A 17,674-nucleotide genomic window follows, 5' to 3' on the forward strand; every position below is an offset into this window, starting at 1 on the left:
CTTTAATGGTTCATGCTGAAAGTGGAGCAAAGGCAACAACAAACCCCTCGCATCCATCAGCCCACTACAAGCACCTCGCTGTACTCATGGCAATAAGGAGTTTATTGCAGTGAAATGTATTGAATGCACTGCACTGAAATGTATTTTGTAAAAGCTGATTTATGCTCTCCTCCTTACATGACCGTTAGATGCGCCAGGACTGAATTGGCATGATGCATGACAAACACGCAACACTAAGTTATGGTGAAGATGAGAGGATTTTTGAATACTTTTCTAAATCATACAAGCTTATCAGTACCCACCTACAAACATATGCTTTCTTCCATATGACACAATGTGCAAAATAGCAATGGTAAAAACTTCATGATTTATGCTTGAAAGAGAATAGCATAATTTTATCTACAGTGTATACTCCCAAAGCCTAAAGGAGAGTTTTGGTGAAAGAAAATATTTCCATGGAAGTAACTTTATCTTTCTGGTAACCTTTGATCATTTTGTAATTCTTTGGTACAAACCTGGTATAAAGCTGACAGATGCTGAAGAGGGCTGCTCTAGTAAATCTGTTTCACTTTAAAGCTATTTCACCATCATTAAGTACCTTAAAGAGGCTCTAGCCGTGAAAAAGCTTGAAGCTGCTTTTAGTCCAAAAAAAATTTTTTTCCTAAAGCCTGGTATGATGCCAATATGACACTTTACCTTACTTATTTTCTATCTTCTTACCAAGAAATGTGTGTTATCAGTAATGTAAGACAGAGTCAGAAACATTCAGTGTGATGTGCACTAATCACATACAAAGACAGGAGAAAATTCAGACTTGGCAGATTTCATAGGAGTCTGCTTACAGACAATGCCACACATACCACAAAGTAAGCTTCACCTACATCTTGTGGTCAGAACCTGACCAAAATTAAACAAACATTCACATCTAAATTAACGTACATCAGCAAAGATTTTTATTACATATGTGTATTAAGATTTTTATTACATATGTGTATTAAGTGTTCTTGAGGCAACACAGTTAATTTCAGTCCACTGTTTCCTATAATCCAGTTATTTATTGGGGTCCATCTAATTTATCACAAAGTTGCATTGCGGTATAGTATTCTGTTCCTGGCTGTTAAGCAAGTACATTTTTCAAAAAGATATACAATTACAGAGCAAATGATTGGGGTTTTTTTGCATTTCACACCAACAGCAAGTTCAACTCTGCAAGCTGAAGATGAGGAAAACAAGACCTAAATAACTGCATGTCCCACCCTAAGGTTAAAGGCCATCTATCTGAAATGCACATGAGCACTTCCCTCAAATCCTGAGATAAGTTTTTGCCCACGCATTTGCCCATGTGTTTACCAATTTTGTGGTCTTTGTTCCTAATGAAACACACCAACTTGCCTGTACAGACCTGCAGGTCTGTGGTACCCTGGCTATTCCTGGAATGCTTTTAATACATTGAAATTGTATTTGTCTATCTTCCTGCTCTGATCTCACAGCCATTTTAAGCAACAGATCACAGTTGCCAGATCAGTGTTGTCACTGGTGGTTACTGTAAGCTCTCTTGGGTAAATAAATGGTATCTATTCCTGGCAATTTGACACTTTTTTTTTCCTATGTTCTAAAAATATTTTTAACCAACATTTCAATTTGAGACCAATTCTCAAAATATGACCTGCAAAGTGAAGTTTCTGCCCTAAAATCTCTCAGGGAAAAATCTTGGATAAAAACCATTTAGCTTTTATACTGTGCCCTATGTTCACAAGGTATTTCTTCTATACTTCAGTCATCTATCAGCTCTCCAGTCTGTCTGGCAGGATGTTCATTCCTGATGTACTTGAAATGATTCAATTTAAAGGATTTATTGCTGGCTCTGGTATCTTTAGCAAATTGTTTCTCAGAATATCTTTTGGCCAGACTTATTATACTTTAAAATTTAATTTGTGAGTCTTTTTCCTCCTTCTATTTTCTTTAGCAAAAACTTCAACTTTTGAAAGATGGTTCCTTGTTGCTAAGAGATTCCTAAATCCTGCTATAAACCCCTCCTTGCCTCTTAAAAATAAAAAGTAGCAACAACAAAAAGTTTGAAGTCTTCAGTAGATGGGTATGTATTTTATCCAACTTCTCATTCATTCTTTTAAAAGCCACTTTACTGCCTGCAGACTTTAACCTCCTTATAACAAGCATGTTCATTTTTATGACTAGCAAAGGCAGGAGGCTGGCAGGGAAATTGCACTGCTCAGACCCCTGAACTTGAATCAGACAAACACATTCCTGGGAGCCAGGGAAGAACAGCTCTGCTATCCCAGACACAAACGTACTGAGAGAAACACTGATGCCTTCTGAAGTCATTGCCTTCAACAAGCTTCAGACTTGTACCCACAGGCTTTGGAAACACAAAATTGCTTCCTTCCACACCTTCATGGCAGCAGGTTACTGCCCCAAACATCAAGGTGACCTTCACTGTAGTATAACCACTATTGGTATTCTGTGTTACAATGTTTCAAAACTTTTTTTTTTTAAGAACACATATTCAAACACTGCAAACAGAACGCAGATGGGTTTGTTTCATCGTTGTTTAACTGCAATATTGGAGGGATTGACTGCTTTAGTTTATTAGAAGAATTAACTCAATCTAAAGTAACAGCCTATGTGAAGTACAACTGGTCCATTTTCATGGAGAATAAACACATTTCATTTAGCAATTCACCCACCAATTTGTGTAGCTGCACTACTGTTAGTCCAAAAAACATGATTAAATTGAATTTAGAATTAAGATAATTATAGGTTTCTCCAGTTGATGGTATAGATAAGCTTCAAACTGAACTTCTTGACATGAAACCCTCCTTATTTCTATGTTAAGGTGTAGACACTGGGTAATAGCAGCAACTGTTCCTGAATGTGGAGCATAAAGGAATGAGACTTTCACGCTTTTTTAGTGATTGCTTTTACCCCATTCCCCTACAACCAAGACTCCCCTCAGCCTAAATGACACCACAAATCACAGTTCCTAGCCCTCCACCCTGATAACCAGCAGAGACTTGAGTGTTGGCAAGTCTCAGTTAGCAGCCTAAGCTCTGCAGGAGGAGCAGAATTAAGGGAGCATCAGCTGCAAAGAACTTGACTGAGTTTGTTTTAACCTGACACACAACAAAACCAAGCCTTAAACTTGAACTTCCACTTTTAACAGACTCTTCTCCATGAAGAGTCATTGGTCATTAGCAGACAGAGAAAAACTTCATGTTACTGCAACTGAACTGTCAGAAAGTTATACAAATCCAGATTAGCAGAGGGGAAACAAAAACCCGACTTTCTAAATATCAGCATTTGCTAAGGATGCTATAATCTCTGAATACAGCCCAATAAGAGAAGGGGGGAAAAAATCACAAACCCACAGGCTGCTGCTGAAGTTAAATTGGTACTGAGTAGGAGACTTTCAAGATTTATAACTACTTTAGAAAAAAAATTCCAGTTTTAAAACACATATTCCTCATTCACTCTACACAGCTGATTAATAAAGCCAGACCTGATAAAATCCAACAATCTCCACAGTAAACACACAATGGTGAGCTAATACCCATCTAGCCACATTTGGGTTTTTTTATGTTTTACAAAGATTCAGCAGTTTGAAGTCATCAGGAACAGATTTATTCCTACACCAAGGAGCAATTAAAAAAAATTAAGTACAATGTGGTAGATGTAGAGAGACACAATTAAAGCCATTTCATTAATGGCTATAATGCTAGCAAAATAGAATGAGTTTATCTTTTGGAAAAAATATTTAATTTTAAGGCAGATCTGTTCTCTTGCAGTTACAAGCCTGATTGCTTAAAATATACCAGTCTGCAACTTTGAATAGCATTTCCAGCTTTAATCCCATCATCATAGAGAAAGAGCTGAAAATCTGATCACCATGTCACAAGCAACTGAAGAGTTACATCAGCTTGTCTTTGCAGAGCTGTTCTTCATTAATTTATAATTAACAGGATGTGATAAAACAATCTGTATTACTAACTTTCAACAGCCTTCTTGTGTCAGCTGGAAATGTTTGTGGGTGGTGAACGCCAGAGCTCCAGTGCCTCTCTCCCATGCCCAGCAACTCCCTACAATTCCTTCTGGAGGTGCCCACCAAGCTCCTCTGCCCCTTCTAAAATCAGAGTTCACATGAATGCTGTCCTCTTTCTCCTCCTGCCTCCCATGGAACTCTTCATCACATGGACTGAGGAATTTGACTGGGAATGAGATACAGACACTTATCTGCTGCCAGCAAACTGTTTCCATGAAAGGGACCTCGGAAAGGGAAAATGGCAAAGAGCAATCCAACGCTCTTCAACATGTTCCAGGCACTCAAGGGGAACAAAAAGCAAAAGACAAAAGGGGGGAAAAAAAGCAGCACCAACAATTCAGTATTTTAACGAAAGTGAAATAAAGCCTTCGAAAGCTGTGCTGTCTTGGAAAGCCTGAATGTCTTTTTCCTAAATCCTCAGCAGAAGTTACAGCTACAGAAATTCTGCACAAACTCAGGGATTAGCAGCATGCCCAAGGAGGAAATGGGATCTTTGCTTCAAGCACCCAATTCGCATTTAAAAGGTTGCAGGAATTTGGGTAAGCCTTCCTTACTGCTATAGATCATCCAAGAAGCAGCAATTCTGGAAGTATCCTAGAGTGATGTTTTCCTGATTTACTTATTAATCTTCCTCATCCTCAACTTCTAAGCTACTCCAGCTTTCCATCACAGTGAGAGAAGCAGTACAAGTGCTCAAATTTAGTCTGTTTATGCCAGAGAAACTTTAGGTTTGGCTCTATTGAGACAAGACAATCATCACTTGGTGCTGAGGTTACAGGGAGCCAGGTTCTATTTTGTAACAAGAATCTATGCTGAAAATTATTGTGTTTTTAAAATAATGATTAAAAACACAACCAACAACCCCACAGCTCTTTCACATATGTACTAAAAGCAACAGGAGCTACACAGAAAGCAAGTGTTTTTTCAGGAGAAAGGCAACAACTATAGAAATGTTGAACAGGATCTCCTTTTATCTTTTTTTTTTTTTAATTCACTTTGATTACTTTAACTTGCATGATATATATCTCACATTTTATTTCATTTGTTATGAGTATCTGGGCAGAGCTCCAGTGCTTTGGTGAACTGGTCACAGTGAACAGCTCAGTTCAGCACGAGCACTACCAGCAGCAGGGAAAGCTGGAGAAGTGGAGGAGATAAAACACCATTGTCACATCCATACAGGACAAGGCTGAGACAGCCAAGTAAACAGGAACTGAGTTCCAGAGAGTTTCTTCATCTCAACAGGAAAGAAAAGTCCAACCAAAGCAGGACTTTAAATGCAAATCCTCTTCACAATTAATGTGGTTACCTTTCAATCTGAACAAGAAAAACACAGATTGCAGAAACAGCATGAACAAATATTACTGTCTGCAACTACAAATATTTAATGAGATAAAAGCAAAGACTCAGACTTCTATGCATTGAAACTTCTCACACTAGGAATAAAAAAAGCTTTAAATTGATTCTCTAGAGAAAAAAGCATCAGATTACATAATTGTATGAAATGTGCATAAGCCCAAATTTGTGTTTAATTTTGTCTTTGTTATCAGACTGCAAGACAACTTCTTTTTACTGGAAACAGGCATTTAAGGCAGAAATATACTTGTGTCACATATTCTGTTTCATCATTCATGCAGACAGGATTATCTACAGTCACTGACATTTGAAGGGCCACATCTGGGCAACTTAAACAGCACCAATTAAAAAACTGACCAAAATCAGGAAGTTCACTGACAATGGGGCTCAGAGGGGCCAATAAATTTACATTTAACCAGAGGACCCCAGGCTTTTGGGATGATTAAATATGGTTTCAACAGGGCTGGTAGCTGAGACAGAAGATGGAGAACAGAGTCTTTCCAAATTTACATGAATACATTCAGAAGGAAACACTTATTAAACACTTTCCCTTGCTTGACCCTAGGAAGCATCATGCCTGAAGGGATTTTGAGCCAATGTTCATCCCAATTCCTCCCTGATGGGCTGGAAGGGTGAGGGCTGTTTGGAGAATGGAGAGGGAATGTTGAAAGATGCTGGTCAGGGTGGGAGGAAAGCACTCAAGAGCATGCTTAAAATAGTCCCACAGACACATCTAGCCTCTCTCAAGGATTAGAAAGCCCAGGGGCTCAAAACCATCAACACCACAGCAGCCTAGTTAGGAGCATGACCTTCAGCAGAGCTGGAAAACAGGGTGTGTGCAGGTGGCAGGAATGGGACACTAAAGGCTGACACTTCAGCAGGGCACAGACAAAAGGTTTAGTCAACTCCACTGCTGGTAACATGCAAAAATACTTTGGCAACTGTCCTGCTCTGCCCTACCTTGACCTCTTCCTCAGTCCCATGTGCAAGGGGATTTTAACAGTCTAAATGAGTAATGCCACCCGCAGCTTGGAAATATGCTTCATATCCAAGAGAGAGAGAGAGAGACATTAAAAAAGAAACAGCAATTTTACCACTTGCTGCATCTCGAGAGTTCTGTGAGATGTTTTCAAAACCAGCCCCAACAAACCCTTTGAACGTTTCAATAGTTCAGGATCTGAGCTCTCCTCACACAAACCATGGAGAGACTGCAGCTCTCCCAACAGCTACGAGACAATGTTGAATCTTATGTGACCAAGTGAAATGCTTATGGGTAATACAGCTACACTACATGTATTTCAGGGAGGGCTTGGGGTTTTATTGTTATTTTTAAAAGAAAAATCAATTCAGGTGATAGACTGGAAGACAGATTCCCTTTAGTCTTGCATCTTACTGTATTTTTGTACAGCTTACTTTTAGATTGTTCCTTAGATCAGGAAATAAAAAGGCCATTGTTTTACCATGTTCTCCCATCATTATAATGAGATGCATCAGATTGGAGTTATTGAATAAGCTCAAAACTCCCCAGGTTACATTCTTCTTCATCTTCAGCCTCGCCTTTCAAACGAGCTTAACTCTTATTAAAAGGATCAGGGCTGTCCTCAGGCATGCCCTGTCTTTAAACATGAAGCCCCAACCACATTTTATGGAAAAGAACTGTCAGTCTCTACCTTTGCCAAACTCCATAGCAGCTTTAAACAATTATGCAAGACAGTAGATTTTTATTCCAGGCTCCTCTTACTCAATATCAAGTTCTAAAAATAATATTTTTCTTTCAGCTAGGGCACCTCCAAATAGTGATGATCCAAAGGCATTAAATAAAAGAAAGTTACAACTTAAAGAGCATGACACAGATTATGAATAAAGAAACACTTCCCATATGGAAAAGTTTTCAAAATTTGACATTTCTTTTCAATATGTGTTAATCAGAAAGACAGTAGTGAATTCTCACTGCTTCAGACAGAAAAGAATCAAACCTCTTGGGGCACATTACACAAAGGCAATTGCAAAGAAGGGAGAACAATCCTGTAGTTTCTTTTAAAACCATACTCTGTGTTTTTTTTAAATGGCTGGGAAAGTCAGCAGTTTGGAGCCAGCCACATGTTACTTATCAATGCTTCAAATGCAGGGTGAGTTAGAAAGGCCATGCCTGGTTCCTTTTGCAATTGGGAAAAATCTCTTTTGAAGTCTTTTTGAGGGACTGATGGGGGAGAAAGTGTCAGGAAAAGGATTTGACAGGTTCTGCACAGTGAGGGGCAGAAAAACGTCAAGAGTAAAATCCCTTGTCTAACATGAGCAAAGAGATAGAAACCTCTCCTTCAGCACTGGAGACGCCAGATAAAATGTCTAAGAGTCCCTTGTATCTTTTTTCCAGCTACACATTAATTCCTTTCCATGCTTTTTGCCAGCTTCTCATCTTACCAGGAGCCTGCAGGAGAAGCCAGTCCAACACTGCAGGAAATGCAGCCACACTGGGGCTCCATGTCTAGCACTCTCCCAAGATCCCAGGAAAACATCTTGTATTTTAAATACCCCAAGCATCACAGAAGGCCTCAGTTTCAAGGTGGAACCAATGATCTGAATCATCTTAAAGCAAAAGTGAAAGGACCAAGAAATTACCCAGTTTCTTGAAATGAAAGGTATTATTGACGAACACATCAGTGACAACTACACTGTTGGTTTTGCTCTTGGACAGCAGACAGGTTTTGCTCACCTGTATTTTCAATTCCGTCTAAATAACAGACACGAGCAGTTTTGTAGCATGTGCAATGTAAGCATAACTACCACCAGCAGGTCAAGAACTGAACACATTTTGTTTTTACCAGGACCATAAGTTGCACTGCCCTTTCTTTTAAATTCTCACACTCTTCAAACAAAAAGAAAATGTCCATTATTTTTTCCATCAATCACAAAGACTCAATGTACCTCATCTCTGAAAGCTGTATTTATAGTAGAGATTTGAGAAATTAATTCCATATAAACTCTGCTCTCATCTGCAGCAAACTGCTTTTGCATGTGTGGCACAAGCAACCTACACAGCTACAAACAACACAAACTTAGCATCCACAGGACAGAAAGGACCAGAGGTCACCACATCACTACTCGCAAGTAACAAGTTGGTGCACTCTTAGTGGAAGAAGGCAGCTCAGCTCCTCTCAGTTTGAAGTGCACAGAAGTATAAAATCAGCTTTTATTACCAAAAGCCATTGTCTTTCCATTTTGATGAAGTGATAATATTTTGACTTCTTCCTTGCTTCTGCCTCATAGCGTTCCATTTGCAAGGTACATGTAACATCTCACAGATAATACTTCACAGCAAAGCAAGGAGAAAAACTTTCTCCAACTAAGAAAAATCTTTCAAAAGAACCCTATCCAAGTGCTAGCAACAGGATTATTTTAATATAGTCTTTTTAGTTAAATAACAGACATGAAAATGCAAGTTATAACACTGTCTTATTTTAATAAAGACCTGGGGAGCTAGATAAAAGAGTGCTAGACAAAAAAATACTTCAGATAAGAGATTAGGCACTCAAATCCCTAAAATATTCCACTGCAAGAGTGTTTGCTGCCTATTATTATAAAGATTACTACACAATATATGTTACCTATACCACAGATACACTTGTAAGACATTAACAGAAGTGTCTGAAAAATGTATAAAAGAATCCCCAGTTCAGCTTGTAGAATCCAGGCTGCTGTCAGGTTCTGCCATCTTCTCACCACTCCTTTTGCATCTTTAGAGCTGTACATGGAGCAGCTAACTGCTGTCAGCTAAGTCTGCTAACTGCCCTGAAGAAAGTCAAAGCTGCAATCACCACACTCACTCGTCTTTGATGATATTTATCATCAGCTGGTGCCTGTACCCCACTGTACAAGAAGGGAATATCCACCTCAGTGGGGCTGGAACTTGCAGGACACCCCAATACCTTTAATCTGTGCAGTTCTATTATATATTTACAGCAAGTATTATGCAGCTTTGTTCAGACTCTTGTACACACACCAAAGCTGAGGTAAAACTTCATCCCACAAAAGTACTTTGTACAACATTAATGAGATTATTGTGATGGGGGTTTTTGTCTGTGGTTTTTAATGAAAACATTTTAAAAGTGGCAGTTCACTGATTCAGTTCCCTCTTCCCCCTTAATATTGTTACGCTAGAACACAGCAAGAATTCAGGCAGTAAAATGTTTTAGGTACCTTGAGTTTTTCCACAGCTCTCCTCCTCTCTAGTAATACAGTTGACCTGGAAAACAGAAAAAAGACATGACTGACTTGTGGTAGGCTTATCAACATAACTGGAAGATACTGTATATTTAGCTTCTTGAACCCCTTTTCAGAATTTTTCATTGAATTAAATTTTAGTTTGTTATCACATAATGCATTTTTCATATAACAACATCTCAAAGGGAATTCTCATTTAAGAGTGCCTAGCTGGAAATCTCAGGTTACAACTCACAAAATCCAGACTACTTGCTGCATTTTTAAAGTAGAGCATAACAGCCACAATCCACAACTCCTCTGTCAGCCCTGAGGAAGCTGAACCCCAGAGCAGGGCTGAGCTGGGGCAGGAGCAGAGCACAGAAAAACAACACCTCCCTTTGAGCACTGACCAATGCCCAGAGCTCGTACAGAAACAACCACCCTGCTCTGACCCTTTCCCACCCCCGAGCAGGAATGGGTTTTCCTCCTGCATTCACCTTCTAACATGGAAGTAAAATGAGTAAATAAAATAGCAATTTTTACTTCTATCATCTTTTGTCTTCGCAGGCTTTGACCACAAGTTATCTTCAGTCAAACCTGACAAATTATTTCTAGCACCTTCCTTTTTCCCTCAGCCATTTCACCAAGAAAAAAAGTTATTTCCTGGGGACAGGGACCAGAATCCTTCCTTTCATGCATGCATACAAAAAATATGCTACATTTTCTAAGATCTGTACATTGCAAATTAGACATTTTATGCATTGTGAAAACACTGGGCTCAGCCTACCATGAGGCAAGGCTGGTACCTCTCACCAACTTGTTACCCTGTTTGAATTCATCAGGTTGCAACAGACTCTTTCAACCATTCTCTCCTCAAGCACTACTGCTTAGGTTTTCTCAGCATATCACACTACAAATACTTCACCAGTTTCAACACTTCAGCAGCCTGGTTATCCCATTTCCCATCAGCACTAAAAGCTGGATTATTCAACGTGCTCTATGAATTTCAGGAGTAAAGAACTGACTTTCAAAAAAACCAATGCGCACAAAAATAATGCAAATAGAATTATACAAAATTACTGGAAGACACTATAATTACAAGATACTCTAAAGCAAAAAATAAAATTCCAAGAGAAGTAAAAATAAGATGTTCTTGCATCTTGGGATTGCTCAAATTGTCTATTTTCTCTGAATTATTTACTTATATAAAGTGAATGCCTTGCTCAGAAAGTTTGCATTTAGCAACGAACAATGTACTTATACAGAGTATTACAGGTGTAATACAGGTAAACAGCCACAAGACTATTTCATCTACTTTTAGAGCTGACAGGAATACAGATGTAGGGGAGATTTAGGGGACAGAATTCTCTATTTAGGTGATTTTTGTGGGGCTTGAGCATATTTGCTCATTTTGCTGCCCTGCCAACTGCTCCCTGGCAGAGCACACAAAGCAATGGCAGTGACTGGGAAAGTAGAAAAGATTCATTGGCACCAAAATGCCAAGCTAGAGCATGAGTACTCCACAGCATCAGGAATTTAAACACTCTAACGTGACTGTTTATTCTTGGCATGAGTGCAGTTTATTTTCATCTACTTCACACTGTTAGAGATAAGGGAACACTATTTTTACGCAAGCTCCTGATGTGTTATTTTAAGCTTAGCCATCACAGGCAAGGAGAGACTCCCTTCCAGGCTAGCAGCTCCTGTTTCCAGAGGGCATTGACAGACCACTCTCAGGAAAATTTCAGTCTCTCCCATTTTCCAGCTTCAGGTCTGGGAGCAGTGGTTTGCAGAACACAGAGGCGCCCATATCTGAGGTGTTGGACACCACTTCAGTCTCCCCAGCGTGGCACAGCCCTGCTCCTGCCCAGCACAGCCCCAGGACAGCAATGGGCAGCTTGCCCAGCTCTGTCCCCACCTCTGGCCACCGCACAGGCTGGAGATCCTACAGCTCTCAGCAGAATGGGGTACTGTAGGAGAAAGCCAGAAACTGTGACACTGCAAACATAAAAGGCTATTGAGCAAACTTCTTCCCGTCCTTTGTCACAAGCTCTTTGTAACAATCTTTTTCTTCTTCACCCTTCCACTTTCATCTCTTCTCCCTATTACCACTCAATGCACTTTCACAAGCTATTCATCCCTCCCCACTTCAAAATTCTCATTATTAAAACAACAACAAAAATATGTGACAATTATCAAACTACTCTGCCATTCAGTGCCATGACTTAATTCCCTCTGCTTAATCCATCAGGGTCCTTCATCCCCCATTCTACCCACTCCTGGAGTAAGAGCAAGAAACTTTGACACAGGCACTGGTCAGGAAATGTCTTCACTGCACTTTGCATTGTTTAGGTCATATTCTCAGCTCTTGTTCATCAGTTAAATGACTCTATGCCCAAAATAAAATGATATAATCAGTAACAAAGGATGCAGATCATATCAAGAATGGGAAAAAGAAAATCTGGGAACGAGTAACAGTCACACATTAAAAAATAAACTCAGAGTCACCTCTCAGATCAGGGAAAACAGCAATATACATTCTTGGATGAATAAACTGGGAGGAGAAATGGATTTTAACTAAGAGATGACAGCAGTGAGATAGATATTGAACATGAACAGCTTTGGAAAAATTTTCAATACATTTGAATAGCTGCATATGTCAGAAATCAGACATACTACACAAATCCTAACATGATATTGAAAATGCAAGTGCAAATTAAATGCTAAATGTGGGCTTCAGCCTGTAGGACAAAAGAATTTTTGTGTCAGAAATACCATTTATCTTGAGAATTAAAGTGCAAAAGCCACTTGGTTACTTGAGAGCTACCTCTGCGTCTCTCAGAGAAGTAATGTTTTAGAGCTGCATCCAGAAACTATGAGTAATCACAATGATGGATAGTCCAGGAACTGTTGGGATATCCCAAAGAAACATGCCCTGGAATGAAATGATAATCTTCCTCAGCTACTCATATTATAATGGCTGATCGGTGCATTAGGAAAATATGCTTCTGGTTTGAATCCAAACCTTGAGTATAAAAGCAAAACTCTAGTAAATATTTAAGAGAATTTTGAGTTCCAAACTGAAGAGCTGGCAACTAAGTTCTTTCTTTTTTTTTCCTAACAAACAAAACCATCAAAAGATTGTGCAACACTAAGAGCCCTTAAGGAAACAATTGGGAATTTTTCATAACATGGTATTTCCTTATACTGCTGACCACAGGAATGCAAACAGTTCCACCAAACAGAGATTCTTCATTGGAAACAACTGACAATCTAACCATGTTTCCATCTTTTCCATTCTCAGCACTCAGCATACAAAACAGATGATATAACAGAATACAGAACTGTCATACCAGGGCCACAAGACATCTAGACATCTTTACTATAAATCAGCACCTGAGAAACTTAACAAAAACATATTTCCTAGGGGCTCCAGAGATAATTTCTGCCTAATTATTTTGCACCTTTGATTAACAAAACTGCAATCTTCTACTTAATTGTCGAATTTTCCTTAAATACTGTTAGCATCCCTGTCAACCCAAAACAGACCCCTATCCCCAACCATAACTCAGTATATCAGTAACAAGACACATTCCCATAGCATTCCTTGACAGAAAGGCAGATGAGGCACAAAAACATGGGCTGATACTCAACTGAGTTAGTGAAAGGAAAAGCAATGCTACTCTTTGTACCTTAGAAGACATCCTATATAAATCTAATGGATAGATTTCCTCACCACCTTCTTCATTTAGGATTATTTGAGCAATGTCAACTGACATAATGAATCCCTCCAAAGGAAGCTGGAAATGTTTATGTACCTGTACAGAAATGGTGCTCAGAACTGACATTCTACCAGAAACTGCACAAGGAGAGCAAGTATCAGAAGGAGCAAGTGCCTCAAGGGAAAGGCAAGACAGGACTTACAAAGAGACCTAATTTTCCTGACAGATAATTAACAAGTCACTATCATGGAGAAAGCAATTCACACTCTGTGCTGAACTTCATGCTGTGAAGAGAGAAATATAGGATAAATGAACATAGGCAACTGAAAACACATTATTGTCAGAATTCAGGAAGGCACTAGGAATGGGAAAGGTGCTACATCAGCACCCTGACCAATATATGTCATTGCAAATTTGCAACTCAATTAAGGCAAGATTTTAATCAGAGCTACAACTGCACTTAATTCTCTCAATTCAGGCTGAAGGAAAGCAAGAGGAACAAGTCATGAAAGGAGAACAAAACTGGAATGTGCTACAAAGAGACCAAATTGTTTTCAAAAGGAAAAACCAAAACAAACAAAGCCAATGAAAGACAAAGCTTTATGGAGTTAGTTTGCCAAACAAGTCAAGAATTTTGGATGGTAGAAAAGACAGACAAATGTTTTAACTTCAGATAGAGACATAAAAAGACTTTGCTAGTGGGGAAGTGTTTACAATCCATGGCAGAGAGATTATTATTCTTGTAGTCAAGGAAACCACTCTTACAGGATTTCAAATTTTGGAATTCCCCTTTCAAGAGGGAACACAGGAAAATCCTCCAAGCTCTTCTAAAAGCAGAATGAATATGGCTCTAGTGTCCCAAACAGGGCCACGAGGCTTTGACAACAAACTGGTTCCAATGGCTCCACAGAGGAAGAGGTCGCCACCATGAATGAAACATGTCACTACTGCACTTCCATAAATCATTAATGATAAAACAGCCACTACATCCCATAATATTTTCACATACAAAAACCATTTACCAGGAGTTGCTAAACCAGTAGCTAAAATTTTCAAGCTAGGCTTTATTTAAATTACTGCATCTCTTGATGTTTTCTTTCACAAGGATGCCCACTGAACTCTCAAAAGCTGACCATTCATCACAGCACACTTCTGTCTTGGAGAATTCAACTTTTCTGAAGTTACAAACATGTGAAACCCCCCCTCCTGTTTGGATCATTCCGAAGCTCTAAACATAAATTATACAAAGAAACAGCTTGGTTTAATTATAATAGCAGAGTAAAACTTATTTTTCCAGTTTTTATCTTAACTAGATAACAAAACCCCACTTCAGCTGATACATCAAAGTGTGCTGAGATTTAGAAGAGAATTCAAAACCTATCTTTTATTTTTATTGCTGTCAACATCCTAAGAAAAAAATATGCACCAAAAACTTTTCAATTTAATCTCCCTGATGTTGCTAGAGAACTGCCCAGACTCTGCAGACTGTAAAGCAAGGCAGCACTTACAGCACACCACGATCACCATAATTAGAACATAGTAATGCCAAGTGATGCAAGAAATTATTTGCTGGCTTTCATTAAAATGCACAGTTCATTTCTTATTTTTCCTACAGTCACTGCACCAAGATGCATGTTCAGAATGGCAAGAAACTACTAGGCAAAATTTATGTAACATTCATACTCAAGTTGAATTAGCACTACAATCACTAGAAGCTTTGGTGCTGATAAGGAAGCAGAAACTGATTTTAGAAAAATTTTACAAATTAAAACTATTGAAGAGTAACTGAAAAGCTTTAATTATGACTTCTGGCTGAAATAAATACATATTAAACAAAGGTGTTAATTCACACTTACCTTATGGGTTAGTGTTTATAGTAATATTGGCTATTTAATTTTACCTTTGTCATCTGATAAACCCCACTAACAAAGGTCCAGTGCTCAACAGTTTGGTGTTGTAAAGAATAGAGTTGCTGTCTGGTATCTGTCTTAATGACTGTTTCTCAGCAATAATAAGATTAGTTTTAGGTGGGGTATTTTAAGTACTGCACTACTAAGTTTTCACATAAATACAATCTAAGCAATGGGAAATGACACTGTCAGAAATCATCTGAATGGCCTTATCTGACGGCTGGGTACAGTTTTGCAATAGACCTTCTAACTGGCCTCAGGGAAGTAGTTTCTGCATTATCTATTTCTGCTCCCCTTGCTGAGAGCTACCTCTGATGAGGCGAGGTCCCTGCTGAGACTGGCATGAGAGAAGGTGTGTGTTAATATACTGGAATACACTGCACCTCTTTCAGTAATGGCTGTGTCAAACCAGACAAAACACAAGTGCTAACTGCAGCTCCAAAATGCCTGTCTAGAGGAGGCAGACAGTGCTCCCTTAGCCTTCCTCATGAAAAACGAAAATACACCAAATCCACTTAAGTAAAATAATTGTCAAGGCCATGTCCAATGTTTGGGCCATTGTGAAGAAAAAGACACCTAGCATTTTTCAGCTGCTATTTAATGCTCCTGAACCTTTTTCCCCTCTCTTTGCTTCCTTTTTGTCTCACTCCACATATATTCTTGTATTCAGACTTCTCAGATTTTAAGTCTCTCTTGAAAGAAAAAATATCTTACATTCCTTTATAAAAAGAGAAGAAAATGTGAAGGCCTGGCATGACTCCTTTCTCACCTTTTGTTAACACAGGTTTCCTGCTTTCTTCTCCCTGAGATAAAATCTCTCATTTTCTACCAATCTCTCAGTGTTAACTTCAACCCATTAGCTTTTACTGCAGTCTCACTTCTGTCCTCTGCCCCCACCTACTAATGTATAATGGTCATTTCCAAAGCTGCTTTTGGTTTCTCACCAGAAACCATCTGTTCCAATCATTCCTTCCTTGTGGTCTGCAGGATCCCACTCCTACCAAAACATACCCCTTCCAGAACACCAAGACTACTAATGGTTGTAAGAAATCCTACCCTGCACCCACTGCAAGTCCCTTCTGTCATGCTACCTCTGATTCTGTTTTCAGCACCACCAGCCCATTCCTCCTCTTCCCCTGCCCTGTGAACTCCTGGCATGAGAACTGCCCAGACACATTGTGCTGGCCACCACCTCAAATGCACAACTGGAAGCAACTTCTTGGTGCTGTACACAGACCACCCACCTCCCGCTCTGCCCAAGGGACCCAACACAGCCTCAGAGCTTCAAGAAAGGAATGGGCACTTCATGGAGCAAGACTTCTGCTCCCTTGGGTTCCATTTCCCACACAAGGAAACAAGAACAAGTTCCCAACTCGCTCAGGTATGTGCAGGTACTTTGAGACTCCCTTCTCACTTAAATATTCACACCTATAACACTGGTATAGCAGTAGTGGTCTGCCTAAGGGTACAAAGCAAGGCAAGATTCATATGGACTCTCTCCATGTGTTTTCTCCCATGAAGTAAAAGCAAGACCTAGCACATTCTTACCCTATGTTTAATTTCTCAGCAATTCTTTCTGCAAGCTGCCTTTGGCACGTCAATGCTAAAAATGTCCATGAAGGATGTTTTTACTAAGAAGGGACTCTTGCTAAATTGATGCTTCAATCACCAGAGCAGACACTGATTCCTATCTATTCTCACCTTTTCCTTTAATACCATTTTGGTTTTATTTTGCAAGCCATCAAGCCCACATCACCTCTTAACCTGCACTCACATAGAGTTTTGTCTTTCAGCTCTGCAGCTGAAGTGTTACTCTCACTCTACTGCAGCAACATTACTTATGAGCATTCCCAGCAGGGTTATTGGCACTGGGCAGCTCTGTCTGAGACTGAAAACTCCTCTCATACTGAGCCTGCAAACAGGAAGAGAATGGTGGAAATAAAAGTGAAGACCTGCAGCTGAAGTTTGAGGGGGCTGGAGAGGATTCTCCCCACACTCCCCACAGTGACTAGTGGGGCAATTAGCCCATTGCATCAAGGCAGGACAACACCACCACAAGGAATCTTTGCCTGACAACAGATGATCAGAAGATGTTTCACAACATAAACTTCAGATGTATGATATTATTTTCTTCCAGCATTAACTTATGGATAAAGACATAAGTGGACCCATGACACCAAATTATTGCTGCAAAGCGAATAATGTACATGAAGATCTTGAAACACTTTTCCTCCTCTCTGAAAGACCAAGCCCCTTATTTATTAGAACAAGCTGTATTTGGAAGTTGAGGTTATGATTTGTTTACAAACTGACCAACTCCACTGGTGAAAGAAAAATAGTTTTTCATCAGTATTCGCCCTACTTCATAATGACATTATGAACAGAAACATTGCCTCTTATATTCTTTTATTTAATTATGCTCATGATAC

At 39.3% G+C, this 17,674-nt stretch overlaps 1 protein-coding gene across 2 annotated transcripts in view; it reads right to left on the minus strand.

The window, feature by feature from the left end:
• Positions 1–17,674, minus strand: part of ADD3 (adducin 3) — a 92,434-nt gene that overhangs the window by 49,235 nt on the left and 25,525 nt on the right. For both annotated transcript variants that reach the window (XM_054277393.1, XM_054277391.1), the window contains exon 2: positions 9,611–9,656. The gene's annotated coding sequence lies outside the window, so the exon portion shown is untranslated. The remainder of the gene's footprint in view (positions 1–9,610; positions 9,657–17,674) is intronic.

The sequence above is a fragment of the Melozone crissalis genome, unplaced genomic scaffold (assembly GCF_028551555.1).
Source record: "Melozone crissalis strain CALT ecotype California unplaced genomic scaffold, PUWL_Pcris_2 ptg000019l_1, whole genome shotgun sequence".
NCBI classification, from domain to species: Eukaryota; Metazoa; Chordata; class Aves; order Passeriformes; family Passerellidae; genus Melozone; species Melozone crissalis.